At 35.4% G+C, this 18,667-nt stretch overlaps 1 protein-coding gene and 1 non-coding gene across 8 annotated transcripts in view; both read left to right on the top strand.

The window, feature by feature from the left end:
* LOC134853724 (reticulocyte-binding protein homolog 2a-like) overlaps positions 1-18,667 on the top strand; it is a 356,151-nt gene that overhangs the window by 249,281 nt on the left and 88,203 nt on the right. The gene's annotated exons all lie outside the window — the stretch shown is intronic.
* On the top strand, positions 4,103-4,176 carry Trnar-ucg (transfer RNA arginine (anticodon UCG)). The gene has a single exon. It is a non-coding gene; the product is annotated as a tRNA-Arg (tRNA).

The following is an 18,667-nucleotide window of genomic DNA, read 5'->3' on the forward strand; positions in this document are numbered from 1 at the left end:
ACCTCTAATTTGATTGAATTTAGTCAAAAAATGATTGACGGAAGACTGCGGGCGCAAAACTTTCTTCGGGCTTAAGCGAAGTTGTCTTGAAAGACCCTTTTGGTTGAGAGCCTGGTTTTGTTTGCTCCCAAACTTTTTGCAAAAATGTTAAATCGAAAAAAAATTCCAATTTGAAAAATGCATTAGCCAAACTCGAGATTTTTGCATGCTTTCTTAACTTGTTTTTTTGCTTGTTTTTTTAAGCATGCTTTCTTAACTTTTTTATTTACATATTCTCCAACTAAGCGCTAGAAAACTCATTTGAATACATATCATGATTCTGTGCTAGCTAGATGGCTAAAACGCGAATATAACATGTTAATCCGTGCAAAAAACACAACGCTTTTGTGTAAACCATATTTGAATGACAATTCGTCTTTTAGCCTTTTTACTGTGTCGTCAAAATAAAATTCAAATACTGATATCGAATAGACAACTTTTTCAAAAATATGTACGAATAGTTTGTGGTGAGCATTAAACTTGCAAGATTTCCAATTTTTTTTTGGGTATTTTGAATTTTGTTTCTTTTTTAAATAGACATCAAAAAGCTCAAAAGAGTTTTCTAGTAGTTTGGCGTGTAAACCCAATTTCAAACCCAATTTCAAAAACTCAGCAAAATGATTACTCAGGAAAATTTTGAGCAAGCTGGCGCCTCAGTTTAACATGCGTTTACTCACGGAATGAAGAATCGACCTAGTTTGTAATCATCTTTGATTCAAAAAACAGAATATCTAGCTGAAATTTGGTTTTAAAACCAGCGGAAACTTTTTTCAATTTTTATTTAAAATTTTGCGGTCCAGTGGAAGCGGACTTGCATTTTCCGGAAAAAAGCATTACCAGGGATTTGGATTAGAAATTGGAACTGTTTACGTAGTTTTGCCGTTCATGGACAAGTTCTCGGCAAAAAAATCTTCAAACTCAACTGACACTGATTAAAATTATCGAAAAAAATTGACCTCTAATTTGATTGAATTTAGTCAAAAAATGATTGACGGAAAACTGCGGGCGCAAAACTTTCTTTAGGCTTAAGCGGAGTTGTCTTGAAGGACCCTTTTAGTTGAGAGCCTGGTTTTGTTTGTTCCCAAACTTTTTGCAAAAATGTTAAATCGAAAAAAAATTCCAATTTGAAAAATGCATTACCCAAATTTGAGATTTTTTTACTTTTCGAAAAGACTTCATAATTAAACAGAATCAACCTTTTCTAATTTTTTCTCAACCATTTTTCAATTTTTTCGTTCAATCAATTCAGATGTGGCTTTAAATTTTGTACCGGTTTAATTTTTTCTGAATCAGTTAATTGTTTTTAAGTTTTCAGCAAACAATGGTAACAGTGGCGAGTGCAGAAAACTTTCTAGGGGGAGGAGGGGGGAGGGTTGATTTCGACCTTTTTTTGAAAAATTTGTAGAACTTTTGTCACCCAATTTGACTTTCAGATTTTCTGTCAAAATTTTTCTGTGCCGCTTTCTAGTTTTAGAAAAGCAGTCTAAAATTGACGTTTCAAGCAAACTGCAAAAAAATTGCCGAAAAAATTTATGTCCTCAAATTTAGTTCTATAATATTGGCGCCAAGGGCGTCTTTAGAAAACTTTTGAAGTCGGCCAGGGATGTGAGATCCTTTGGAAAAGCTTAGCAAAAAATATTGATGGGGAGAGTCTCCTCCTCCTGCTCCCTGGACTCACTGATGAATGCTAGACGTCCTGCACTGGATTTTTGTTGATAAAAAGCAATTAAATTTATTTATTTGGCTGCTGGCGCTTTTGCCATCGATCAAAGTGATAAATTGATTGATGAAGCATTATTGGTTTGCTACAAGTATGATTCGTTGAGAAATGTGACAATTGTAACAGGAGTTTCAAAACAAAACCAGCTTTTACTTTTCTTCTTTTGTAGAATTCTTGTACTTGCTGCATTATACTGTGTGTTCATTTTAACCGTCAAGATCTTAAAGTGACGATAATTGGCAACTAAATTCCCTGAAAGCTCATCCATAGCTGTCGTGACATTTTTTAAATCCTGTACCAAATAGCCTAATGATTCACGATATGTTTCCGTTGGCACGTCAAAGTTTTGAGTTTTTTTCTGTCAATGACGAGAGCCTTGGTTGGTTTGATTCTGCTGTAGTGGTGGTAAGTGATTCCATGCTGGGTAAAACTGTCTGTTCAAACTGTTGAAACCGTTGAGATTGGGCCGAGCAATACCTTGACTGGTGATGTACCGCGTCCACTGATTCTGCTGCTGAGGTTGTAATTTGCCGACCTCAAACCGAATGTTCGAGTTTGATTTTAAATCGTCTGGAAATCCAAGGATTTGAAAACTCTCAAACCTTTTGCTGATTGATAGCAAATTTTCCACAAATGAAAATTTTTTGTGTGTCGATGGTTGCCCAAAAATTTGAGGACGGCTATTGTTGTTCATTATGATTTCCAATCGTCCGTACAGTCGTCGTAAGTGTTGAATATCGTCGAAGTACAGTAACTTTTGCCAGTGATCTCATAGAAAGCTTGAAGCGGTTTTCACTATAGTCAGTGTCTGTAGATGTGTCAACTTCTCGGCTTCTGATATTGACTAGTTGTAAACTGCTGCATGAAACACATGAAGCAATTCGAGCCAAGAGTTTTTTCGCGGCTCCTTCAAAAGGCGAAATTCTAGTTTTTGATGATCTTGTCATTTGGCTGTACACTACTTGTTACATTGAGCTATCAGTTGATAAAATGATGTTGATTTCCGTTCCAATGAAAAAATAATTGAAATTGGGGGATGTTGTTGGTGGCAATTTCCTTGATGGTGCAGTATTGCAAGGTTCACTGGTATGATGTTGAGTTCAGGCTAAATTGAGCGAGAAGAATGCTATTACAAACCAGCGGAGGTTATCGGAGCCAAAATCGATGATGGAATGATACCTGAGTGATATATGTCGTCAAATGAGTAACCTGAACTGTTTCGGATGCTGGCTGCATTGATACTTGTCGTGATAGTTGAATGGCTTTGTTAGCGGTGGAAGTAGGATTTAGATTAGTCGAGTGATTGGATTTCAGTTGCTGGTCGGCTAAAGTATAATTAGGAGCTGTACTGTACTGATTTGAAAATTTGCTATTGGAACGAATATGACGCAGTTTTTTCTTCTGTAGAATCACGGGTCGAGATCCCGCTCAAAAACCGATCAAGATTTGAGCGGTTTGAGCGGTTTTCCAGCAAGATTTGAGCAGTTTGAGCGGTTTGGGTGGTTTTTTTGGAAAAACCGCTCAAACCGCTCAAATCTTGCTTAAAAAACCGCTCAAAAACCGCTCAAAAACCGCTCATTTCTTGTGGTGATTTTTGAACGGTTTTTCAAGCAAGATTTGAGCGGTTTTTGAGCGGTTTTTGAGCGGTCTTCCCGGGTCGAGGTCCCAGACTCAACGTTTCTCTTCTCTGCAAAACTCGAACGAACACGTTCATCCAGGGGCGACCAATATGTAGTAATTTTCCAAAAAGTGCCCAAAAACAGCATTTTTGACAAGCTCTTCACGTCAACAACCCCACCCGATCAAACCCCCCCCCCCGCCCCAACCTACACCCCCCGCCAACGTACTCCCTCCCCCCAACGTACCCCCTCAACGTATCCAACATCCAACAAACCCCCACACCAACGTACCCACCCCCCATCCCCCCATAGTACCCCCCCCCCTCGACGTACCCCCCAACCCACGTTTAACCATCCCCCCACGAAACCCCCAAGCACGACGTGCCTCCTCTCTCTCTCTCTAGTTAGGGGACATCTAACTCCAGTAAGAGGTGGGGGGGGGTTGAAAAGTTTGCGTCCAGATGCACCTAGATGTAGTGGGTGGCAGGTGTGAACGAGTCCACATGAGGAACAGCTGCCCACTCTCTTTGCCCCCTCCCCCCGCCCCACTGCCGGCCGGGTGGAAGCTACACACAACACAACACACACCTCACACATACATACCTCACAAGGTTCACTGTCTTTGTTTGTCAGTTTCTTTAAAACAACAAACTCACATTGTTCTCCCCTAATTTTCCGTCCTCATCTTTCTTATATTGGCTTCGCTGCGCGACACTAGTTTCAGGGCCGCATGGCCTAACGGATAAGGCGTCTGACTTCGAATCAGAATATTTGCGGGTTCGAATCCCTCTGTGGTCGACTTGTTATTATTAAATCTTGCGCGGTTTTTGAGCGGTTTTTTTTAGATAAACCGCTCAAAACCGTTCAAATCTTGCGCGGTTTTTCGAGCGTTTTTTTTAGATAAACCGTTCAAAAACCGCTCAAATCGCTCATTTTGAAGCAAGATTTTGAGCGTAATTGTCTAAAAAACCGCTCAAACCGCTCAAATCTTGCTTCAAATTAGGTGAAAAATCTCGACTCGGGACCTGTATAAAGTCTTCCATAAAGTCATTGTTTTCATCCTATTTCTTCTTATAACAATTGATGAGCTCTTCTGTAATGGCGTGTTCATTTGACTGTTTCACAAGCTAGGCGTTTAAGATTTTGATCTTTTGTGTATATGTGTCCGATATGTTGCAGCTCAAAATGATGTCAGCAGGAGTTGCTTTCTTTTGTTAGTCGATGTGTGTTTTTCTCTGAGGGAGTGTTTAATTTTTGAACATGACTATGTTGATGTTGATTGTTGTCAAAACTTCAGGTTGAGTTTCCAGTTATGAGTTAAAACCTGGTTTGGTTCGTTCCAGTCGATAAACGGGGAGGAGCCGAAATACAAAGAGCGTATCCATAGCGTATTGTAGCATAAAAAAGACCAAGCGAAAAGACCAAAATATCGATAAAATTCTATATTTTTCTACAATGATCCTTTTATTGATTCGTTTTATCCGAAGTTTTGCCCGAAATCTAATTTATCTTCAAAATTTTCTATGATTTAATTGCATGTCAATGAGATCAAATTTTAATTTTTTCTGATCCTTTTCTTGTTTGTTACATAGGATTTACAATAACTTTCTATAATTACATTGCCTATTTTCGAGCTTAATGATGTCAGCAGGAGTTGCTTTCTTTTGTTAGTCGATGTGTGTTTTTCTCTGAGGGAGTGTTTAGTTTTTGAACATGACTATGTTGCTGTTGATTGTTGTCAAAACTTCAGGTTGAGTTTCCAGTTATGAGTTAAAACCTGGTTTGGTTCGTTCCAGTCGATAAACGGGGAGGAGCCGAAATACAAAGAGCGATTGGTAACCATCTTTGATTAGGTAACTCAAAATAAGACAAATTCGAAAAAAATACACTAAAGAGTAATAAAGTGTTCCGCTACCAATGACAGATGGACTAAATCGAAACATAACATAAAATAACCTTCATCTCTTCATCTACCAATATTAAAATGTATGAGTTTCTAAAATGAATCAGTTTTTTATTCATCTTCAAAATTATTGTCCCGAAGACACCCGCACTGACAAAATGGATTAGGATCGATTTTAGTATGAAAAAAGTACGTTGATTAAATTTAGATCAATTTTAGTATGAAAAAAGTTCGTTGATTAAACTTAGATCGATTTTAGTATAAATAAAGTACGAAGATTAAAAAAATGACCTTAAATCCCAGCTAAAAAAATTGATCGAAATCGATTTTAAATCAATTTAAATGCATTTTTTTCAGTCTGAATTTGTTATTGTTTCTAAGCGGATTAAAACGGATTAAAATCGATTTAAATCAATATTTTTCATTCGAGATTTATCAGTTTCAATTTTTTCATTGCATTTTTTCCTTGCCTATCATTTTTCATTTACATCCATAGCGTATTGTAGCATAAAAAAGACCAAGCGAAAAGACCAAAATATCGATAAAATTCTATATTTTTCTACAATGATCCTTTTATTGATTCGTTTTATCCGAAGTTTTGCCCGAAATCTAATTTATCTTCAAAATTTTCTTTGATTTAATTGCATGTCAATGAGATCAAATTTTAATTTTTTCTGATCCTTTTCTTGTTTGTTACATAGGATTTACAATAACTTTCTATAATTACATTGCCTATTTTCGAGCTTAAAATATGATTTATGTGGATAATTTTTTTGAACTTTATAACATATGGCACGAGTGTTTATATTTAAAAAATCAAGAATAAAAAAAATCAACAATTTTTTAAAGGATGTTTTTTTTCGCCTGATTAGCAAAAAAAATGATTTTTGTGGGTCTGAAAATCCATCCAAATCGATCTAAGTCGATATTTTTAGACACTTAAATCCATTTAAAAATTTCAAAAAGATCGATTTAAAATGGATTTATTTGAGTTTCGAATGGATTATAGTGAGTCGGAAAATCCATCCAAATCGATTAAAAAATTTCAAAAAAATCGATTTAAATCGATTAATAATCCATTTAAGTTCGTAAAATGTACATGGTTAATCAATTTTGATCGGTTTAAAATCGATTTAAAATCAATTTAAATCAATCCGAAACCATTTTTGTCACTGCGGGCATTGACGACGAAATTACCTTGATGGCAGCTGGGTTAAAGGGTAGAACTGAGGGTTTTACACATGAGTATGATTTAATGTCATCTAAAACAATGATTGAAAAACAATTGATCATTAGATTTTTGCCGATAATAGGAGATGTTTTAAGCTAAAACGGCCGCTTTTGCTCGCTCGAAAGAAAAGTGAGTTCACTGAGTGCGTCAAAGTCACAGTCAAATATTTTTCTTTTGCCAAAACCTCGTTCTCGGTATGGGTCTCTAATAATATTCTCAAAACCTTTATTTTTCGGATTTCTATGGGCAGAACAATTTTTGTGATGATAAATTGGCGTAATAAGGGCAACTGTTGTCTTTTTCCGGCCGCACTACTCTATGCTATCACTAATCCCTAAATAACGTTTCGCCCGAAAAATTCCGACAAGAACCACTGTTTTTTATAAAAGTTGATTCTGATATAACTTTTGATGCTAGTATGGATTTTTCTTTTGCTTCCTCTTTTATCTTTTTCTTTTTTTTCAGGTGATTGCTGGAAAGTTTGTACTAGAAACACTTAATAATTTTGACAAAATCATTAAGATAACTAGCCTAAGGCAACTGAAAACCTGACTTTAAACCCTTCTCCATAAACTCTCTTCCAATTGTTGTTCAATTAACTAGGTTCCTCATTTTTTTCCGAGATTTTTTTGCACAGATTTGATCCATATTCATTATACATTTTAAAAAAAGCAAGACTGACTGTCATTTAAAAACGTCGACATCTGCTGTTTTGATTTTCTGAGCTACCCTTATCTTTATTTAAAATTGAACACTTCTGGTGATGATTATTTTTGTGTTTGTTTTTTTAAGCATGCTTTCTTAACTTTTTTATTTAAATACTCTCCAACTCAGCGCTAGAAAACTCATTCGAATGCATATCATGATTCTGTGCTAGTTAGATGGCTAAAACGCGAATATAAAACTTTAATCCGTGTAAAAAATACAACGCTTTTGTGTAAACCATATTCGAATGACAATTCGTCTTTTAGCATTTTTACCGTGACTTCAGAACAAAATTCAAATACTGATATCGAATAGACGATTTTTTCAACAATATGTACGAATAATTTCTTGATTTGTCAAGCTACGTTATTCTTTGTGTTTAATTGCCGCCTAGAAAACTGCATCGCTTCAAATTGATTACGGGTAAGTTTTAAATGCAATTTGAATAATTTTGCTTTTTAATCTACAGCCTGATGTCTAAATAATTTTTTGTGTGCGTTAAGTTTTCCAAAATTTTCTTTCATGAGTGAAAAAAAAAAGATAATTTGCTCTTCATTTAAATTGTCGTTTAAAACTTTCAAATCACATTCGCGAAATGGATTTTTTTGTTGAATTTCACCTTTTTACAAAAAATAAGTTTGTTTGTTTGTGATGTTCACTGGTGAAGCTCTTAAAATCTATCATTAAATTATTAGGGATTACATTTTCGTGCGGTAAAGTTTTGCGGTAAATTTCGTTCCTTTTTGAAATAGACATCAAAATGCTCATAAGAGTTTTTTTAGTATTTTGGCGTGTAAACCCAATTTCAAACCCATTTTCAAAAACTCAGCAAAATGATTATTCAGGAAAATTTTGAGCGAGCTGGCGCCTAAGTTTATCATGCGTTTAATCACGGACTGAAGATCCGACCTAGTTTCTGTTCATCTTTGATTCCAAAAAACAGAATAACAGGGATTTAGATTAGAAATTGGAACTGTTCACGTAGTTTTGCCGTTCATGGACAAATTCTTGGCAAAAAATCCTCAAACTCAACTAACACTGAAAGAAAAGTTATCGAAAAAAGTGACCTCTAATTTGATTGAATTTAGTCAAAAAATGATTGACGGAAAACTGCGGGCGCAAAACTTTCTTTGGGCTTAAGCGGAGTTGTCTTGAAGGACCCTTCTGGTTGAGAGCCTGGTTTTGTTTGTTTCCAAATTTTTGCAAAAATTTTAAATCGAAAAAAAAATTTCAATTTGAAAATGCATTAGCCGAATTCGAGATTTTTTGTTCCGACTTTCGATACGAAAGTAACGGAATATTTGTGCTCGGGGTGGGTTTTTTTTTCTTCAGACAAATTTCGACTTTTTAACTAGCCATTTTTGACGGAATTTTTTTATATCATTCGAAAGCCATTGTTGTCCTGAGCTTAAATTTGAAAAGATATTTCACCTGTGATCATTTTTCCTAAAGTTATGAGGGTTTGAAGATTGCCATTTTGACCAATTTGGGACAATTAACGCGCGATATAATTCGCGCTATTAACGCGTAAGCGGAGATTTAATCCGTCTTAAAAATCGTTCCAAAATGGTTGAACGAAGCTTTTTTGCCATAATTGATTTCTTACAAGGAACGAAATCTATCTTTTTGTACTTTATATGGCGTGTGGGTGGATGATTTTCATTAAAAAATTTCAAATTAAAAAAAATTTCATTTTATTTTATTTCATTTTGTTTTTTATGTTATTACTGCTGCTTCATGAACCTTAAAAGGCAGCCGGAACATTCAGGGCTTCGCCCTGATACGAGCAGTCTTGTTTACCTTTCGAAAAGACTTCATAATCAAGAAGAATCAATCTTTTGTAAATTTTTTTTCAATCACTCTTCACTTTTTTCGTTCAATCAATTCAGATTTGGCTTTAAATTTTGTACCAGCTTGAATTTTTCTGAATCAGTCGTTTATTTTTAAGTTTTCAGCAAACAATGCTAGCAAGTGGCCTGTGCAGAAGACTTTCTAGGGGGAGGGGGAGGGTGCGGTCGACCTTTTCAAGAAAACGTTGTCCAACTTTTTTTGTGTCGTCCCATTTTATTTTCAGAACTTGTGTCGAACATTTTCTCTGCCGCAATCTATTTTTTGAAAAGCAGTCTAAAAGTTACGTTTCAAGCAGTTTACAAAAAATTTGACGAAAAAAATTGTTGGCCCTCAAACTTTGTTCAATCAAATTGACGCCAAAGACGTCTTGAGAAATTTTTGATGTCGGCTAGGGATGTGAGCCCCTTTGGAAAAGTTTGGCAAAAAATATTGAAGGGGAGAGTCGCCACCTCCCGCTCTCTCGGCAGACTAATGAATGCTAGATGTTCTGCACTCGATTTTTGATGATAACAAGCAATTGAATTGCTCTTCCATTGTCAGTATCTATTAATTTAACAAAAAAAATTATTGCTTATTCAAATGGTGTATAGTGTTAGTGTTTTTCCTAGCATCCACTCCTTATTTTATCGATTATAAACGATTATAGAAAAAAAACAAGTGTGAAAAATTTTGATTGAAAAATTCTTCATTTTCAATCGAATCTAGCGTTTTTTACTAGTCAAATTTTTTCTGATTCTTACTAAACTGACTTTTCGCTACTTAAAAAATGATGACTTTTGAAAATTTGTGCCCCTGGTTTGTACGTTTACAATGCCTTTTTAACTCCACTCCCCCGTCCAAGGGGGGAAAGTGAGGACATACTTAAATAAGGCTTGACAATCAGGTCATTCTCTCTGGGTGTAACGCTTCAAGCCCATCCCTCCAACCCGGAACATTACACCGCTAAACTACTCACCCCTCCCAAATGGGGGATTGAAAAGGTGAGGGGCGTTGGATGAACATGATTGAACATCAGATACTGATAACTTGGTTGAAAAAGGGTTAGCGAGAGGGTGTTGGGTTTGATGTGTATTGGGGACGGAGTTGGTGGCGGAGGCTTGCGCGCGAGAGGAAGGGGGCTATGGGGACAGGGGAAGTTTGTAAGTATGAGCAGTAAGAGGGTAAGTAAGTTTGTAAGTAGGAACTTAAAACTCATGTTTACAGGGTTGAAAAGACTCGTTCAGGTTCTAGATGTGTGGTAAAATTATACTAACCATTCCAACTCCATTTTTTTCTATTTTTCACGGAATGTATATTGAACAAAATCTATTAATTCGAAAATAAAACTAGATCATATTTGGCTTAAATGGATTTTAAAAACTTATCATCGATTTTTGAACATTGAAAATAATCAATTAAAGTCTTCTATAACAACAACCATCGTGGATAAATGGGGCCACGATTATATGAGTAAAATTTTTGCCTTTTAAATCACATTAAATTTTTTTTTTCATATAAGTTTAGTGCGGTTGCATCATTTGTGAGCCAATTAACAACAATTTTTTTGATTAAAAAGAATTTTGAAAAAAAAAATTTAGAAAAAAATTTATTTGCTTTTGTTTTATTAAAAACCGAGGCACTGTTGCTTCGTTAATACTAAAATAGATCCATGAGGACAGCAGAACTGGCAAGTATCCAAAAACGATTTTGTGTTATTTTGAGCGGGTGTAAACCTATTGAACACAATACGTACAGAAATTATAAATTATGGCAAATTTATCAGTAGGCAAAAGCATAAACAGCTCGTTTTTAGGTGTCTTCTTTAACAAATTGAACCTTGTTTTGAAACAGAAAAAAAAGAGGTTCTTTTTGCTTTTCCCCACCTGCAGTAATTGGCTTATGAAATTTTGGCTGCACTGTCTGTCCGATTGTTACAAAAAAATGCATGCCGACTTATTACGCAATCACAAAGATATTTGATTTTGATGCTTAACCTTGTAAATTTCCCATTATACAATAACATTGATGCTTATGTGAGGTGGGGGGAAAGGAAAAACAGCTACAACTATTTTTCTCGGCTGCTCAAATCAACACAAAGTACTTTGTTTGCTTCTTTTAATTAAAACACTGGTTAACTCGGGTTAAGTAACACAGATATGAATACACGAGGACTGGAAAAAATCGAAAACTAATGATGGATGGACAGTTGATCAGGAAAAATGAATGGAGAATTCAGATAGGTAGTTCTATTTTTTTCTTAGAGTAAAACTCAAGTAGTTTGACGATCGGCTTGATTTCTCAGAGAGACTTTCATAGATTGGTTGATTTGAGTTCAAAAAGCGGAAGTGATTGTTCTAATGATAATCATTCATGGCAAACAGACACTGAGAGGAGTAAGAATAACTGAGCTGTTTCATATCCATAGTTTGCAGAATCTAGATTTTTTCTCCCATGAGCTGTTTTCACTCATATGCTGAAAGTTTTCTATCCTCTAGTTGTATTTAATTCAATTTTTCTTTGCATGTCAATCTGATTCTATTTTTAAAAAACAAGTTTTTACACGAATGATTTTAATCGGCTGTTTTCAGCGTATGAACAAAATCGAATCAAAAATAAGAGCTGTAATAGCAAATTTTATAACCAAAAATCAACTTTAAACATGAACACATGACCATAAAGATCAAACGCAGACTCATTTTTTTCTAAAATTTTTTGAGTGGCCGAACTCTTTGTATTAAATATATTCAAGTGATTGACTTTTGTATCAGAAAGCTCGAATTTTTCATGCTCTTTTGATTTATTCTATTTAGCACATATATAACCACATAAATTTAGCTAACTTAGCACGAGTAAATTCAATACTTTTTTTCTACCACAACGTAATGTAATATACTTACACGTAATAAAATATCTGACAAAAGTCATTGTTGACTTGAGCGCTTATACGAGTTAATGTACTAAAGTTTTGATTCTGTAAAAAATAAAACACAGGCAGAAGCATGAAAAGTTGGCACAAACTTCATCAAAAACTTACCAAGTGGCTAACATTACCACCATTACTGATATCTTTGCGGTTGACTTTCTCAAAGCGTCAAACTGTCTTATTGTGTCTTTTCATCAACAAAATTCAATAAATTGACGACAATGAATTTTATATACAAGTAACAAGTAATAAAATGTTGAACAAATCTATTGGTTGTATTAATTTGGGCACTTATAACGAGCTGATCACGTGCAAAAGTTTTCGTGCTGAAGAAATTATAACATAAGCAGAAGCTTGAATAGTCAAGCTTGGCTAACACTTTATCAAAAACTTACCAAACAGCCAAAACTGCCAATTAATTTTCAAATCTTTGCGGTTGGTTTTATTACAAAGCATTAAACTCTCATTTTGTCTCAAATTATCAGCAGAATTTTTCCAAGTTATTTTCCTTAATTTCCCCGAGAACTCAAATTTCTGAAATTTGCTGTAGAGAAAAATTAAATTGTAGTTTCTTTAAATATTTCTTGTTACTGGGAGAAAAAGACTGAACCTCCTATTTCTAAAAGCTAGCTTCAAAATCCAGAAAGGTATTGTTATCATATCCTACTCAAAATTTCGAAAAGTATGAAAAATCAGCCACACTTATTTTTATCCTCAATTTTGATTTGGTAGTGATTTTTGCAAAAAAAAAACGAAAATATTTGTTGATTTCTCTCTAGGTCATTTATAATATGTTTTCATCAGGTCAATTTTTAGTGCTATGACATTAAAAAAATTTTGCTGTATGAAAGATTAATGTTTTTGCGGTCACTTCAATACGAACATGTCAAAGTTTGACCCTTACCTGTCTGAACAAAAAACGACGACCTGAACAAAAAAATTTTATCGGGTTTTTATCTGAAATGAGATAGAATATCTTCGAGAAATTTATGTTCACTGTTTTTTTTTCAGTGCGGTGTTTCTGAGCTAATCAAATTTACAGTCATCAATCTTACCCGAGTCGAGATTTTATCAAACCAAAAGTTTTAATCTTTCAAAAAGTTTAGGTATCTGAACGATTTTTAAACCGTGTTTTTAGTGAGCACGATATTTCTTTGGTAAATTTGTTGAATATTTAATCTTGAATGTTAATTTTTTCCTGCAACAATCATCTTTTTTTAATATTATTTTTAACACACGTGATCAAAGTTTTGCCGAATTTAAATGCCTTGGTGGGTTTGGCCCCTCTGAGAAATTTTTTAAAAACCTACAAGACGATCGGGTTGGCTGAATGAGTTTTTGAATTGCTTGGGAGAAAAATCTCGACCCGGGTACAATTTTAGTCACAAAATGGCCTCGTCTTCATCTTCTAAAACGAATGACTTCATTTCCAATCAATACAGCCCTGCAGTCTGTCCCGGTTGTTCGGTGAAACTAACAGGCAATGCGCCGGAACTTCCCTGTGGTCACCAAATTTGCTTCCAATGTGCGGTGACCATGGAACGATTTGGAGGTCAAAAGTGTCCAGCTGAGGGTTGTCGCAACAATCAAACTCCCTTCCCAGAACGAATTTCAGTCAGTAACTTACCAGTGAAACCTGTAGCTGCAGTTGACAATTCTTCGTTCACTGTACTACCACCGCCTTATGACGGTAATCTGTTTTCCTTGTCGATTGACATTTTTAAAACATTTTCTCAATTTAAACCAAAGCCAATTACTACTCATTATCGAGTCAGCCTGGTAGTGTTTTCTTTAAGTCTTGTCCGCATCATTAAGTATTGGTACTCGGTAAACTGATTCATGATTCAGCTTGAATTAAAAGTAATTTGACAAATCAAAATCGAAATCACTTTTTTCAAAACCAACTAACTAATCTTATTTCAAGTTTCGATGCAAACTCATTTCTTCTTCATTCGTTAATCCGCGAGGAAATGTTCATGCATTTTAAAAGCAGTCAACTTTTTTCGTTATTTTTACTTCATTTTCTTAAATTATCCCTCTATATTGATTTCATAACAACTTTATTAAACAACGTCACAGATCAAGTTTAATACTTTTGTTTAACTACCATAACTTTCAGAAAAACATAGTTTTTTCTCAGTCGAATCATTTGCTCTGTAAAGTTAATAATAGTTAAAGTTATGTTTCTTGTGTTTCAATTCAGATCACATAATCCGTAACTGTCTGAAAGCAAAATTTATAACCATATAAGTGTTAAAGTTAATGTAAAAGCTACACAATTCCTTGCTGCATAGGGCTGCCTTACTAGCTCTTCAAAGTTGACTGATAAGTCATCTTCTTAAAATTATTCGTCCGGGATAACACGTTGTAGATTTCCCAATCATCCGTCGGGGTCAGCAGTGATATAGGGTCAGCGGCAATTACTTCTAAAAGCCAATAAGAAGAAAAAAAGTCAACGCTTTCGATCTTTCTGATTCCGCTTGTACACATTCGTGCTTATCAGCTGGATTAGCAAATTGTACTGACTTCTTGCTAATATCGTTATTTTAAACCGTGAATGGGTTTAAAACGTCTTTTATTTACGGCCAGTTTATTTCAAAGTAAAGGTTTGAATGGTACCAAGGATACAGGAATGATCAAAAGTCTCCGATTGCCGTTCGCTTACTGTTGATCAAGTAAAACAAAAATAGGGGTACGGCATTGAATCGAATGGCTTATATTCATTCGGAGACAGACAAAGGAGCTTCGTAATGGCTCAAGCCCTCAATCATACACAATAACTATCACAATTTAGTTGAAATATGTGACTTACCGACTACATTGTTTTATTTTACTTACTCTTTGCTGGTACCACTGATGTCGGTCGGAAATCGCTTTAATGAAGACAACAACCTGAAGATAACTTTTTCGAATTCATTTTACGAGGAGTAACGAAATGACATTTAATGAAAGTTGAGCCTCATGGCATAAAGCGCCATACTGATTGTAAATGGTACCCCTTTGACCATCTGTGCTCAACCAGGGAAGGTCATGCGTGCCTCCTTTTCCAAAATTCCCCGTTAAAGATTTCGTTTTTGACTCGTCCAGATATCCTTCAGAATCTCATGCATAAGTTACTGCACTTTCAGCAGCAAGATTTTGCAAAATCTGCCGATGTTGAAGCATGTTTTGTAAGTCGCACGAGGTTTTTTCTTCAGCAAAAAGCAACAGTTAACCAGGTCTTGTATTCAGAAGTGGCTTCCTTATGAACGCAGAACTTTTACATAGCTGACTATCTCGACTCAATGAGAGCTCGGAAAAAGCACTAAAGCTGAATCCCGACTTGATAACTTCACTGAAATTAGACAATTTTATCTAGGTTCAAAATCGTGATCCCGAGCTAGATGGAACACTAAAACCTGCAGCAGACGCAGCTGGCGAGCATGAAGAAATATCACACAGTCACGCTATGTTATGCCACGTATTAAGCTTGAAATGGTGCCTTTTGAAAGACTCATTGGTTGTGAGTCGCAGTGTTAATCGTAAGCTCAAGTATGCTGTTACGCAACGTTCATTTTGTCAACAAAATTTGGTGTTTAAATCTCTAGTAGCTGGTGAACAAATTTCCTGGAGAACTTAAGACAAGATAAATTCGTAGGTAGTACCCTTGCTCCTGAAAAAATGTTGATCGTTTGGAGCGCATTTAGTTCTTTCCACCGTTTACAATGCAATTTCTCGTACTGGCTGAAGGTAAAACCCATTTACGAACAGTTTCGTAACGATGCGGCATTAACGAATCCATATAAACATGAAACTTTGAAAATTTGTTTGGATTTTGCAAATGGGATCAAAACCAAAAAAATTTAAATTGTTGGCATCAATCAGGAAAATTAGGTCAATTAGATGGACTGCGAGCCACTTTTCGTGGGTCCAAATAACCTTCTTCTTCGTTCTATCGGTCAATTAAGCCGCTTGTTTAGAATTTGACGCTAAACTTCTTGTAATTGTGGATGTAGACATCCATCAATAGTGAGGTTTATCTGTCTGTTCCACCGCAAGTATAACGATCAGAGCAAAAATCATATACTTTCCGTGATTCACTTGCTTTTCACTGTCTCCAAAATTAATTCACTGCTCTGGATCATCGAAACATTTTTTACATTATACGAAAATCTGCCACCATGATCTTTCGTTAGAGACTCGGATCTCTTGGTTGAGCGTTTGAGGCTTAAGCAACCACCCGGTAATAATTGAGTTGTTAATTACTTGGGTCCATATCGTGGTACAATTTTACGCAGCTCGGAAAAATACGGATTGTTTTTTTAACCAACTGCGCCGTTCATGTCGAAATCGTTCTTTCCCTAGATACCAGCTCTTGCATGATGGAATAGAGCAATTTATCGCGCGCCGCGGTACATCGTCTTTCTTCTAAAACTATGTCGAGGCCAGTCTTAATGGCGTTCGCTTGGTGTTTGCCAATCATGTTATTAACACCTGTCTCCAAAAGGTTGATATAAATCGCTTGTGATTGTGATACAGAAAAAGATACAGAAGTGTTTTGAAGGACTGTGAACTGCATCTTTTGTCTTATGATTTAGCTAGAACGGACAACTAGTGAGTTTCACTTTGAAGAAGCGAGTTTCAGATGGATGAAAAACGTTGAAATAAGCAAGTAGGAAAACAAAAAAAAAACAGATCTCAAAACACAACACGATGCATTCAGAAAACTATTTGGCCAGGCATCTGATCCCCTTCAAATTTATGATTAAACAAAAAAACAGCAGCTTAAAATGGCTAGCTCAAACCTATTCAGGTTATTTGAATAGCAATTGCTCAATCATCAGTGTGAACAAACATTTTTACATGACTGAAAAACCACAAAATGCAACCATAAACACTTTCCCGGCTATTAATTCCCAGATTTTTAATACCAGCGTTGAGTGTTTTTCGTTGAAAGTTCATGAGGTTTTAAATTTATTCTACTAACGGAGAGTTATGAAGCTTTTGATTAACGAAGCCAATCATATACGCCTTTGAAAGCACAAATCCGATGATATACGTTACTAACAAACATTCAAAGTAACGATGATTTGGAAGGAACGAAGTAAAAAATACTTTAAGTGTAAAAAAAGCAGATGTGATGGTTGTTTTAAAACATGCATAAAAGAGTCCGACTTCGGTGCTAGAACCGGAGCAACTTCCAATACATTGCAAAAAGAAAAAGAAAAGACAATTACCTCGTTATCCTTTACAAATGTGAGTAGCAACAAGGTCATCAAGGTCAAAAGAACATTGAAACAAGAAGCGGCCTTTGTTTTCATTAGCGCAATTGTTGTGATATACTTATTAAATAGTTTCAGAGAAGTAATAATGACTTCTCGAATTGATAACACAAAAAGAACTCCGTCACTGAGATATCTCGAGGAAACACCCATTGCAAAACAAGATCACAAACGGAAATGCGCAGAGTTGAGACCAGTAGAAGAGAATCAGGGATAGTAGCACGTGATGAACAAAATTGAAGCACAAACCAAGTAGAGCGTAGATCAAGCTATTCAAAACCCATGTACATAGTTAGCAGCAGTTTAAATAGAGTGTTGCAAGGAACAATCCGAATTATTGTTGACGAAATTGCCATCACATCGAAGACTGAAATTCTTACACAAATTGAGGACGAGCTTGAAAAGTTAAGAGCCGAAATATGCTGAAAACAAATTCAGAATTGGAACTCTTGGAAAACTACAATCTCCGACTCAACATTCGTATCGTGGGTTTGCGGAACAAATTGTGACAGACAATACTGGGAAACGTGTATTTGAAAAAATTGACATATCGATTGAAAAAACTACTGGTTTATATAACAAAATAGGCGCCAACGTGGGAAAGTCTGACATTAATTTTGCCCATCGTCTTCCGGTCAGAAATTAAAATCAAATCCGGTGCCCATTGTAAGTTTTACAAGAAAAGTGAATAAAAACGAGAATCATTTAAGAAAGAAACATCTGCGCACTGATGAGCGCCTCAGTAGAATTCAAATTTTTGAAGATATAAACAGTGTACGGGTACAATTCATTCCAATGGTGAAGAAAGATCCACCAATCCGAGAAGAGGAGACAAGAGAAGGAACTACTTTTTTTGAGTGGAAAGAAGATGGTTATGCTCAAAAGACTACTGGTCTATACGATGGAGGAGCAGCTCTTAACTATTCAATGGATAATGTGAAATGCTGTTTAGTGGCAGGCACGGTGTTTTTTAACAAAAAAAGGCCTGAAGTGACCTAAAAATTAAAGTAGCGCCTAAAAATTTTAGTAAACTTGATAATGCCGATACTTTTGATAATCTTTTGTGTAATGTTAGATCCCTAAAAAAGCCTAATGATGAAGTAGAAGCACTGACTAACTGTCTCGATTCTCCTATATTAGTTTGTACTACTGAAACCTGGTTAAGTGATACTGATCTGATGATAAAGTATGTTCGTGGTAAAATAAACAATGATTCTTATGGTAACAACAGGCTTTGAAGAGGTAGCGGTAGAATGGTTCATTTCACCCTGAAACATCATTTGTTAAACATTTGGTTGCTAATCTACCGCGAGCAACGTCAATTATTGTAGAGCGTCATAAAATTCAACTCATTGTAGTAGTGGTATATCTTTTACTAAAGAATTATAATTGTTATCAATATCTTTTACTAAAGAATTATAATTGTTATCAATTTT

Source organism: Symsagittifera roscoffensis, chromosome 8 (genome assembly GCF_963678635.1).
Source record: "Symsagittifera roscoffensis chromosome 8, txSymRosc1.1, whole genome shotgun sequence".
NCBI lineage: Eukaryota > Metazoa > Xenacoelomorpha > Acoela > Convolutidae > Symsagittifera > Symsagittifera roscoffensis.